Source organism: Arachis hypogaea, chromosome 16 (genome assembly GCF_003086295.3).
Source record: "Arachis hypogaea cultivar Tifrunner chromosome 16, arahy.Tifrunner.gnm2.J5K5, whole genome shotgun sequence".
NCBI lineage: Eukaryota > Viridiplantae > Streptophyta > Magnoliopsida > Fabales > Fabaceae > Arachis > Arachis hypogaea.
Genome location: NC_092051.1, coordinates 31,799,305 through 31,812,435, shown reverse-complemented (window position 1 = coordinate 31,812,435; position 13,131 = coordinate 31,799,305). Strand labels below are relative to the sequence as shown.

The window sequence follows — 13,131 nt, the reverse complement described above, 5'->3', positions numbered from 1 at the left end:
AAGCTAATCAAAGATTCAATTCAAGGTAAATCATGGTTTTCCGCCTTAAGATCGTGATGTGCTAATATCAAGAACAAAGGGGATTAAAAAGCTGAAAAGGGGTTAACAAGGGTAGATGCAAGGGGTAGGTTATATGGGTACAGTAAGCTTTTAATCAAAGATGGCCTCAATCATACTCAATGCAATTCAAAACATCAACATTGGAAATAGAGAATCAAGCAAAACCACGATTACAATTATAGAAGAGATATATCACACAATAAACAAAATTAGTGGTTAAAAGGTGTAACCACTCATTATAGCCCAAAACTCACAAGGCATTTGTTCTTTACTCTTCTATGTTCCAAAATAATCATTCAAGCAAGTTTGAAAATAAATTTCAAATCAATTCAATAGAATGCCTTTGAAACCAAATTCATGGAAATTTTCATTGTTTTTCACCAAAATTATTTCCTGTATGTATGTATGATGTGATGGATGCAATTTTTCAAAGTTTTCTAGTTCTTTTCCTAATTTTTAACAAGCAAAAAGTAACATGAACAATTAGGATAAAAAATGAACTAGGCATATGCTATTCACATCATCCAATCATAATCCATATCTATACTATATACGAAGCAATATAAAGATGCAATATGTATATATATATACCAAAACGAAAATGCAATACTAAAGATAACTAGAAACAACTAATATATATACCAACAGTACTAAACAGTAGTGCATAAGTCAAAATACTACAAATATCCACAAAAGTATAAAACTTAAAATAAACTAAATGACAAGTGTTAAGGAGAGAATGTTTACACCCAAAAATCGTAGATCCTCCCCCACACTTAAATCATGCACAGTCCTCCGTGCTCAAAAGAATCAATAGGGGGGAATCAACCATGAGAAGCTCCACCATGAGATGGTGGTGGGCGGTGATGACGTTGATAAACAATGATGGCTCAGGATGTCTCTGGGGTGGTCTCAACTGTCGGCTCCTCGACTGCCTGGCTAGCTATCTCTGCCGCCATCTCTACTATCTGCTCAGCTCCAGCTGTCGGCTCCTCAACTCTCTGATCTACTGCCTCTTCAACCATGGGCTCCGCCGGTCTCTGCTCAGGGGGATTGACTGTTTGGCCAGCTTCAGCTGCTGGCTCTTCCGGTGACGGCTTCTCAGGCTCGGCCTCAGGCTCTGGTGTATCTAGAAGAGGTGGCTCAGGATCTTTACCCTCAAACTTTGCCACTATCCAGTGGAAGCGGCGAGTGTTGTAGCGCTCAAAACAGTAGAGGAGCTAAATGATTTCCCGACCTAGCTCATAGGGTGTCTGAAGTTGGGGTGTGGGTGCGGGAGCTGCGGGAGGAACTGAGGGCTCTGCTGCTGATGGAGGCTCAGTCGTCTTCCTTTTCTTCTGTGGTGGTCCGTTATAGTCACCGTATGGCAGGAATGGTTGCTTGCTGATGAAGACAGACGTCCGGTCCATTGGGCGTCTCTCCACTCCAGATAAAGCAGCTAATCTGGTGATCATCGATGGGAAGGGAATGTTGTATTTTTGTTGTTGGTTTACCTTCCACATCGACTCTCTGATAAGGGGAAGAACAGAGATCTTCTTCCTCTCTAGAATAGCCCAAAGCAAAACTGCCACACGGACTCTAATGTGCGTGGCATGCGTGCTTGGTAGAATGTAGTTGGCAATGATCTGCTGCCAGATCCTTGCCTCAGGATTTAGATTAGTGCACATGATGCTCAATGGGACTACCTTGTCTCCCTTGCTGCACTCCCATGTGGCCTCAGGTAGGCCAATCTTTTGCAGAACCACATCCAAAGAAAGCTTGCCCGTTGTCACGTCTTTCACTATCTGAGTGAAAGCATCCCTAGCTGGAGGAATATGCAGAATATCCAAGAGGGCCTCTAAAGCAGTATCAGAGGTGTCTAGTGTGACACCTCTTAGAAAAACAGTTGGGGCATCCCTCTTTAGGGAATTCCAGTAGAATTTCTTGACCTGGTGATCATTAACTTCCACTAGGTCAAATTCTACGAATTTCCAATGGTAAAAATTTAGTTGATTCAGGATCTGGTCCGCATATTTCTCGGGCAAGTTTAGCTTTCTCTCGTAGTGAAAGGCTCACTTTTCCAGTTTCTTATATTATTCTTGGGCTTCAGCGTTAATGAATGTGTCCGGTTGGTTACTCGGAGGCATAGGAGGAGGATGAGTCAAGGGGTTAGCTTTCTCCTTCCCTTTGCGAGCCATCCTAAAAAAGGCAAAAATAGAGTACAACTCAGGAGAAACAGATAAAAATCACAGAAAGAAAAAGAATATAATCAAACAGTTCAAGTAAGAGCCAATGGGATAAACAAACACTCAATTAAGGAAAAACATGGATAAAGCGGTTGAGTGCGCAAAAGGAAATCCATTTTCCCAAAATCAAGTAACCTAAGTAACAAATGAAGGAATGAACAACAATTAAAGCATACATAGACTTAGGTGTACAATGCAAGTGAATTGGTTCAAACTTGGTTATTGTCTTAGTGTATTCAAAGTATAAGATTCAATCAAAATTCAGCACTAAGAGAATAACCGATTTGACAATTAGAAGCTTGCTTATTCATGTTGACAGAGTGGTAAAATGATCATGTAACCATACTCTTGTTCAAAAAGCAACACTTGATCAAAATCAGATTGCATTGCTCAAAAGGATTTGTAAGGAACAAGTTAAGGTACATGATCAACAAAGTTAAAGACATATGGATAAGCACTCAGTCAATTCACTCAACAAACAATGTATGTACTGTTGCCAATGGCACCAAACATATTTTAAAATGTACCAGTCTAGGGCTAGTTTGGTGTTTTAAGCAAAAAAAAAAAAAAGAAATGAGCAGTCAGTACATAATGCAGCAAATTAGCAAGCTAAAGGAAAATATGCATAGCTAAGTTAACACCAACAAGATAATAATAGCTATAATGTTAAGTTCAGATTGGTGTTCAAGCAAAACAACACAAGGTTCATAATGAACCTTCAAGAATAATCATACAAGAATCTCATAAATCTGCATATGTATGAGTGACAATGTATACAGGAAAGGAAATCCAAAATCCATGCTGATCAGACACAGAATTTGAATCAAAAATTCCATTCAGGCATTTCATCAGGCAAGTTATGTGCAGAAATAAAAAGCAGTGTGGTCAGTTCAGGTTAACAGCATTCAATGTTCATAAGCAGCATTCAAAGTTCAGAAAAATCCAAAAAAATTCAGAACAGACAGCCATCAATCAACATTCTATCCAGAAAATTAGAAATCAACTAACCTAATGCCACCTAGTTACTAAAATAGAAATTAAAAGTAGTTAAAGAAAGAAAATAAAACAGAAACAGTAAAGAGACAGGTTACAGAAAAGAAAAGGAGAACCTGTAATGTAGAAGGAAAGAGATAGGGAAATGGAGGGGGAAGGGGGTTACATCGGCACAGAGGTCCGCCGCTGCTGGTGGCTACCTGGACTGGAAGAACGCGAACTGAAGAACGGCGCGGCTAGGGAGGTTGCGCAGAAGGAAGAAAAATGGGGGAAAGAAAGGGAAATCAAGGAGAGAGGAAGCAGAAGAGAGGGAGCAGGTCGGCGACGGTGGTCGCCGGTGGTGCTGCGGTCGGACGGAAGTGATGGTTGGTGGTGGTCTGGAATATCGGATTGGGTGGTGGTGTTGCTTCTCAGAGAAAAAGAGAAAGGAGAGGGTTGGGGGGGGGTTATGGGAACTGAAGCACGACTCTCTTTCTTTTCGAATTAACATTCGAAAAGTGACCTGTGCGGACGCACAAGGTCGTGTGCAGACGCACACAAGGAAGAAGGAAGGGTACGCGCGCGCACAGTAGCGTGCGGGCGCTGCGGATAGAAGATGTAACGCAGCCTGTGCGGACGCACGAGGTTATGTGCGAGTGCACAGAAGGAAAGATGGGGTTGCGTTCACGCGCACAAGGGTGCGTGTGATGCGACCAGAGGGGTTTCCGAGGTCTGTGCGGGCGCACAGAGCTATGCGCTCGCACAAATGTTTTTTTTTATTTCAGGGTGATGCGTGCGGATGCACGCAAGGTGTGCGGCCGCACAGGGGAAAAAGAAGGGCGGTATACACACGCACAAGCCATGCGCGTGCCATGAACAGAGGGAGTGTTTGGGAGTGTGCGCACAGAGACGGAAAAACAGGGGAGCTGTGCGCGCGCACACGGCTGTGCGCGCGCACACGGCTGTGCGGATGCACAGGACTCTGTTCCTGCAATGAAAATTTTGGCTCTAAGGCACCAAACTTGACATCCAAAATAGGTTTTCAAGTCCCAAAATATCATAAAACTCCCAAGAACACATTATTTCACTAAAATTAATTAACAACCATCAAAATAAAACTAACCAACCTAGCAAAATAACTAATTTATTCATGAAACAAAAGCTAAAAGAGAGAAAGTTAGAAGGATATTTCCATGGTGGGGTGTCTCCCACCTAGCACTTTGGTTTAAAGTCCTAAAGTTGGACTTGGTGAGGAGATCCTTGTTAGGGCGGCTTATGGTTCCACTCCTCCTTGAATCTCCACCCATGTTTACTCTTGATTTGACCTCCGGAGTCCCAAATGAATTGCATCAAACTCTTAAGAGACTTCAAGCTAGCAACTGGGATCCATAAGTGTTAATTCTTGCAATTAATGCCCGGATCCCATACTTGAGTTCCTCTATCACCATTGAAATGCTTGTGCACTCTCCGGAATCCACTAAATTGACTCTTGCACTAAAATTGAGCTCCAAATGTTAATTTGGCTTCTTTGTTGGACTTTCTATTTCTTTGCCAATTAACATTCTTTTCTCCACCATACACTACTCCAAAAAAGATTTGAAGTTGACAATCCATCTCCAAGACGGCATATTGATGTGGGCCTAGAAAGCTTGTTGGAGAAGTCTTCACCCGCTCAATTCGTTCTTGCACAACTATCTTTACTTCTTGGTGAATAAAATCTTCCTCAACCTCCTCTAAACCTTCCTCATCATCACTCAAGTAAAAAATTGGAGGTTGTGTGAAGTCCACATCAACATCTCCTTCTAAATCCAATAAGGGAGGCTCATGAAGGTCATTAGCGGGGTTGACCAAGTTGGACAAAATATCTTGAATGATGGAATCCTCTTGATCACTTCCTACCAACCCTTCATTTATCTCCTTTTGTGCTTCATGTTGTGACTTGATATCTTCTACTTGATTTTGCAATTCTTCGCTCACTCCACACTCTTCACTTGATTCTATACATTCATCCACTAGAATTTCTTGGTCATGGTATGAATGCAATGAGGCTAACCGGTCAAGAGTTTCCGCTACTATCGACATGACTTGCTCTTGCTTCTTTCGGAACTCTTGTTGTTCTTGAATAAGCATGAAAAATACTTCTTGTGTGGCTTGATCCATATGTGAAGATGAAGATTAAGGTGATGAAGGTTGACAATCAAACTCATAAGGGTGAAGGTTTTGTATGTAGTGAGGTGATGGTGTATAGAATTGGTGACAAGAAAAGTAAGTGTTTGGGTTCCATTGGGGTGCATTGTGGTAATGGTGTGAAAAAGTCATAAAGAAAATATAAACAAAGACTTACTAACAAAAGCAAACAAATAACCAAAAAGTGCTATTTACGCTATTAACATATCTACAACAACCAAAAGACATAACACCATTTGCAGTCCTCGGCAACGGCGCCAAAAACTTGATGAGTGATATTAGTGTCGATCTAGAATTTCTCAAAATAGAATATGTTCATTGCAAGTATAGCCAAATCAACAACTAACTCTCAACATCAAAGTTTAGTATTTTCAAATTCAAAACATATAAACCGAGAGTCTTTCAACCTCGGGCTGTTCTCCCTAGGATGCAATCAAAGTGTTTCTCTTTTGGTTGTGGAGGCAAAAAGAGGTTTTTGTAATCAAAGAACGAAAGATTAAAAGAACTTGAGAAATGAAAGAACTAAGGAATGAGCAAAATTGGTGTTTAATGCAATTAACAAGGAAGCAAGGTCAAAACTAGTGAAAATGCTATAAATGCAAAAAGAGCCTTGACTTGGAAATGAGAGTCCAAGGAATCCTATCATCACCCTAACCACAACTATGGTAATTATCATGAGTTAGTCTCGCTTAGTTAACCCCAAACATCGAGGAATAAGTCAAGCAAGCATAATTGACCTTAATCCATAAGTCCTAACCAACTTACCAAACTAGTTGATAAAAGACTAGCTTCAATGGAAACAAGAGTCAACTAACTCCCTAAGAATTACCACTAAATGTCGGACATTATGACTCTAGTATCCTAGGAATTCAAATCACAAGTCAAGGTGTGAAAATCTACTGAAAATCCATAATTGGCATTTTCACAAACACCTTGTGTGCATAAAAGTAAAACATGAAAAATTGCAAAGTAAAATAGAAAACTATAACCAACTATCAACAAAACCAAATATAGACAAGCAATCAAGCATAAAAGAAGCATGAAACATAAAATTCATTAATCAAAACTTCAAAAAACATAAAATGGCAAATATGAACAAGTAACTTGAACCAAAGAAAATTGAAAGTGAAAGTGCTATAGTTAAAGAGGAAATTGAGAGTACTTACAATTAAAGAAGAAAAATCAAAGATCAAAGCTTGCTATAAAATGTTACAATGGAAATTGATAAATGAAACCCTAAGAGAACAATGCTACACTATGCCTACTCCTACTCCTAATTACTCTCCAAAACTCTCTAAGTGAGCTCTCTCTTTCATATGTATTGATTCTCCCCTCATATAGCATCCAAAACGGCAGCCAAGCCTTCCAAAAATGAGCCAAGAGGCCTCAGAATTCGAGAAACACGTGCTTCATTAATGAAATCACGTGCAGGGACCTGTGCGGACGCACAGATGTGTGCGGCCGCACACTTGGTTGAATGTTGACCTGTGCGTATGCATAGGTACTTGTGCATACACACACATGAAAATTCTTTCTTGTGCGCACGGACGCAAGCTTGTGCGCACGCACACTTCGCTGTATGCTTTTCCTTGTTTTCTTCATGTTTCTCCCTTGTACATGCATTCTTCCACTTTTGGCTATCCATTCTTGCCTCCAAGGTCTGAAAGCACTCAGCAAACATGTCATGGCATTAAATGGAATAAAAGTGGAATTAAATTTCTCATTTCAAGCACAAAATTGCATGTTTTCACATTTAGGATCAAATTGGGGACCAGACACAACAGTATGCTATTTTAGTGCTTAAGTGTGAGTTCATGTGCTAGAATCCATCCAAATTGAGTCAAAATATACCATTAAATATGGACTCATCAATATGCTCAAGAGACATGATCCTGTTTACTGTATGAGGCAGGATTGGGCATGCAGTGAATACCACCTTCATTCCTGGGGAGAAGTCTTCAATGGGAATCTTTTTGTTTCTCCATCCCCTCGGTACTTTCTTTTTTTTGGGAACCTCCGCTTTGGTGGATGATGCATTCCCGACACCAAACTTAGGTTTGATGTCAGGAGGAATTTTATTGATTGTCACCAAAGGAGGTTTGAGTTGCAGATTCTGTTGTGCATCATCAGGGGGTTCTTGAAGGTTTGGAGTAATAAGCTCAGTCTGCATGCACCTCACCTCTTCACCTGCTAAATGCATATCTTTGAAGATATGAAAGACTAGTTGCTCATTATGCACTCTAAGTACTAATTCACCCACTTCCACATCAATTAAAGCTCTCCCAGTGGCTAGGAAAGGTCTTCCTAGGATTATAGAGGCATTCTCATCCTCCCCCGTGTCAAGAATTACAAAATCTGCTGGGAGGAAGAATTTACCCAGTTTGACCAAGATATTCTCCACTAATCCATATCCAGGCTTTATAGATTTGTCTGCAATCTGTAATGCTATCCTTGTGGTTGTGCCTCTTGGATTTGCAACTTTTTCATCACAGACAAGGGCATTAAATTGATGCTTGCTCCCAGATCACATAGTACTTTCTCAAAGATTGTGCTCCCAATGGTACATAAAATTTGAAAGCTTCCTGGGTCTGGCATCTTTTTTGGCAAGTTATTCTGAATTATGACACTACATTCCTTAGTCAAGACCACTGTCTCATCTCCCTTTAAAGGCTTCTTCTTTGACAACAGCTCCTTCATGAATTTGACATAGAGAGGCATTTGCTTCAAAACCTCAGCAAAAAGAATATTGATTTGCATCTTTCTAAAGACTTCCAAGAACTTTGAAAACTGCTTGTCCTTGGTCTCCTTTTGATGTCTCTGAGGATATGGCATTTTAGGCTTGTACTCAGGTGCCTTAGGCAATGTAAGATAAGTGTCAAGAAAGACTGGGAATGGATTATCTGCATGCCTAGGAGGGGCGTGTTCCACCTCCTCTTTCTTCTCCGCTGGAGTTTCTTTTTCAACTGGCTCCTCATTAACTTGTGCTTCTGTACCTGCCACTTGTCCACTTATCAAGGTGATAGCCTTGCACTCCTCTTTTGGGTTCACCACTGTATCACCAGGAAATGTGCTTGGAGGCCTCTCAGGTATTTGCTTGCACAACTGGCCTACTTGCACCTCCAAATTTCTGATAGAAGCTCTAGTTTCCTGCATAAAATTATTCAGTAGTGCTTCCCAATCAGTGTTCTTCTGGGGCTGAGAATTTGTTTGCTGAGGTAGTTCTTGTTGAGGAGACTGAAACTGGCAGTTGTTATGTCTATTCTGTTGGAAACCGCCCTGAGAATTATTGTTAAAATTCTGCGGCCTCTGAGGTTGCTCTCTCTATCCCAAGTTTGGGTGATTTCTCAACCCCTGATTATAGGTCTTGGCATATGGATCATTATTGGGATTTATAGGAGCATTCCCCATGTAGTTGACCTGTTCAGAAGGAAATTGAGTATAACCATAATTCTCACCTTGCATGAAGCTACCAGTCATGTCATAAGGGGCCTCTTGAGATGCATTCTGAGTGTTGAAAGCTGAAACCTGCATCCCACTCAATTGTTGAGTAATTAGATTCATCTGCCGAGAGAAAATTTTGTTCTGAGCAAGAAAGGGCATCAAAAGCTTCCACTTCCAAAACGCCTTTCTTCTGAGGAGTTCCAGAGTTCACAGGATTCCTGTTAGATGAGTATAAATATTGGTTGGTAGCAACCAACTCAATAATCTCAGTAGTCTCCTCTGGTGTCTTCTTCATGTGCAATGAACCACCTGCAGAATTATCTAAACACATCTTGGATATTTCACATAAGCCCTCATAAAATATATCTAGTTGAGTCTATTTAGAAAACATGTCTGGAGGGCATTGCCTGGTTAGCAGCTTGTATCTCTCCCAGGCTTCATAGAGGGTCTCACCATCCGTCTGTTTGAAAGTCTGAACCTCCAACCTTAGCTTAGTCAGCTTTTGTGGTGGGAAAAATTTAGTCAGAAATTCAGTGACCACCTTATCCCAAGTATCTAGGCTCTCCTTGGGTTGAGAATCTAGCCACAGCTTTGCTCTATCCCTCAAAGCAAATGGGAAGAGCATGAGTTTGTAAACTTCAAGATTCACTCCATTCGTCTTCACAGTATCATAAATCTGCAGAAAATTAGAAATAAATTGATTTGGGTCTTCCTGAGGAAGTCCATGATACTAATAGTTTTGTTCATTCTCATTCAGATTTGCCACATTGGAATTAACAGCATGATTCTGATCTATGGTGGACTCTGTAGCTTCTTTTTCAGAAGTCTCACTTAGATTTTCACTAGCCTTGTAAAGTCTAGCTTGTTGCAAGCATCGCCTCAAAGTCCTTTCAGGTTCAGAATCAAAATAAAAAAGGGGCTCCTTGTCTCTATTTCTTCTCATAAACAGACAGAAAATAAGAACAGTGGGATTCTCTACGTCAGAGTGTAGAGAATTCCCAGAGATAACCTGTGTAAAGAAATACAATAAAACACTAGACAATCAAACTAAGGAATTTTCGAAAATTATATAGACTAATAGATTAGAGAATTCAAAATTTATGAGGAAAATTAAAATAAAATTAACTAGGTAACACCAAACCTAATTTCAGAACTTAAGGAAAAATACTAGTACTAAATTCAAAAATTATAGAGTAGAATTCAAATAAAATTAAAGCTAAAATGCCTAATCTAAGCAATCAAATAACTAATAGTTGTTAATCACCATCAATCCCCGGCAACGGCACCAAAAACCTGGTGCGGAATTTATAACCCACAAACTAACCGGCAAGTGCATCGGGTCGTACCAAGTAATACCTCAGGTGAGTGAGGGTCGATCTCACGAGGATTGATGGATTAAGCAACAATGGTTAAGTGATTTACTTAGTTAGACGAACAGAAAAGAATGTTGAGAGTTTAATTGCATCAAACAGTAATTCAGAGAATCAGAAAAACGAGCAGTAAATTGGTGTAAATAATATGGGAGAAAACAGTTAAGGCTTCAAAGTTATCTATCTTTCGGATTGACTTTTCTTACTAACTATTTTAATCATGCAAGATTCAATTCATGGCAAACTATATGTGACTAAACCCTAATTCCTTAGACCTTTTTAGTCTCCTCTGACCTTCATCAACCGTCAAGTCCTTGGTCACTTAATTCCAATTAGAGGGTGAAGTTCAATTCTAGTTTATATGCCATAGAAACCCTAATTATCCAAATATAAGAGGATTATATGTCACGTATCTCGTTAAGTTCAGATAATTAGAAATTTAGGAGAAATTATTTTCAAGCTGTTGTTCAAGTAAAGAGCTTTTCCAAGTTATACAAGAACTCAATTAGAACAAGGGTCATACTTCCGTTCCACCCAAATTTATAAGATAAAGAACAAAAATAATTCTTGAAATTGAAATCAATACATGAAATAAAATAGAAAAATAATAGTATCAATCCATTCAATAGACAGAGCTCCTAATCTTAACAATGGAGGTTTAGTTGCTCATGGTTCAGAGAGAAAAACTAGGATTCAGAAAATTGTAAATTGCGGAATGAGGTCGAAGAGAAGAGAAGAGAAGAGAAGAGCCCGAAAGCTGATTATTTTCTCTTTTATATCTAATCCTAATTAATGTAAATTATATTTCCTAAAACTAAATAATATCTTTTCCTATTTTTAATTAAAATAAAAGTTTTAATCATAATAAAAACCAATCTTTGAATGCTCTTTGTCATGTGTGGGGACCATTGAGCTTGGCATGCTTGGACTGGCTGAGGCAGCATGAATTGGAGCTGATGTGAGTGTTGCTGCGCCTAACTTGAGAAGGGATTGCGGCTAACTTGAAGGAAGCAGAACGTTGCGTGTTGATGTTGTGTCTGGCGCCTAACTTGAGAAATCTCAAGTTAGGTGCCACCTTGACAGACTCCTTAGACGCCCCTTGCTTTGTCCTGGTGCCTAACTTGAGATTTCTCAAGTTAGGCACCACCTTAGCTGCTTTGGATTAATGGATGTAGTTGATTTTGGTGCCTAACTTGAGAAACCTCAAGTTAGGTGCCACCCTTGCAGAATTGATGGAGAATAAGTATGCACTATTATACACCATTGAAAATCTGGAAGTTAGCTTTCCAACGCCACTGAAATCACATCAATTGGACCTCTGTAGCTCGAGTTATTCAGGTTAGAGTGCAGAGAGGTCAGGGTTGACAGCATCATTCGCTTTCTTCTCTTTTTCTACAGAAACTTCATCAAATCCATCCGAATGCTACCTGAAATAAACAGAGTTACACACGACTCAAAGTAGCATCCATAATGGTTAAAAGATAATTAATTCTTGATTAAACACAACAATTTGAATGCAAATTCATTAGGAAAAGATAGGAAAGATGCTCACGCATCAATGCATGAGGACTATTTGCTGTTCAAGATCTTTAAACCTCCACCACTCTCTAACAAAGGAGGCGATTCCCCGTAGAGTTCAAAGCTCAAGCCTTCTCACTTGGTGGAACGCCATACAATACCCCTTGACATCAAACCTAAGTTTGGTGTTGGGCATTCACCACCCACCACAGATGGAGGAGGCCTCAAGAAGAAAGTACCTAAGGGCTGGAGGAATAAGAAGATTCATACTGAGAGCTTCTCACCTAGCATGAAGGTGGTTTTCACTAGAAGTCCAATTGTACCACATACTGTGAATAGGATCCTGTCTCTGGAGCATGTCGAGCTGATTCATGAGAGCATAGGAAAGAAGTTCACAATGAGGGATAAAGATCTGAGCTCCTATGATCCTCCTTAGAGGAGCTGCCTGTCAAGCTAGTGACGTTAAAAAGTGCTTGTTGGGAGGCAACCCAACCTTACGTATCCTTTAGTTTATTTTTGCTTTATTTAAGTTTAATTCAGTTTTACTTTAGTTTGATTTCATTTCATTTTATTTCTCATTAATTTTCATAGTTTTCCTAGTTTTTCTAACATTTATGATCATGTACAACACTTAGAACAGGAACAAGAGAGCTTAGATAGAAAAATAGAACACCTTGGAGAAGATACGCTGCGGGCACTAAACGCCAGGGAGGGCGTTTAGCGTCGAGAGAGGGAATTTTGATCTGGACGTTTAACGTCCAAAAGGGAGCTCTCCAACACAATTTTTTGCTCCCCCTAGGGCGTTTAACTCCCATTACTGGCATTAAACACTAGAGAGATAAAAAAAGTGTGACCTCCCTTCTAGCGTTAAATGCCAGAACCAGCGTTTAACGCCTAGGGGGGGAGGGAGTCTCGAGAATGGAAGCATGGTTTTGGCCAATGGTTTACCCCACTTCCCAACCACTTTTACCCATTCAAACTTTATCTATTCTCTCTCCTCTTTTACCCCCTTTTCCATCTACATTCATCCATCCCATCACCCATAACTTCCCTTGATTCTCTCAAACCACCTCTCATTCCACCCAATCCACTCTTATCAATCCCATCCATCTCTCCTCTTAACAAACCAAATTCAAATTCAACTTCCCCCACCCTTCTCCATAACCAAACCACTCCTCCACCTATAAATACCCCCCTCTTCATCCACTTTCCCCACGTCTCACACTACTATCTAATTACTTCCACCCTCTTCACCATACACACTCCATTTCATTCTTTTCCCCTTCTTTCACTACCAATGCTGAAGCCCTTCTCCACTCTCCTCTATCTCTTTCTCCTGTTTTCTTTTTCTTTTCTTA

At 40.1% G+C, this 13,131-nt stretch overlaps 1 non-coding gene across 1 annotated transcript; it reads left to right on the top strand.

Moving 5' to 3' along the window:
- Window positions 1–9,270: 9,270 nt before the first annotated feature.
- LOC112761530 (small nucleolar RNA R71) lies at window positions 9,271–9,378 on the top strand. Its single transcript, XR_003181921.1, has one exon. It is a non-coding gene; the product is annotated as a small nucleolar RNA R71 (small nucleolar RNA).
- Window positions 9,379–13,131: the final 3,753 nt, after the last annotated feature.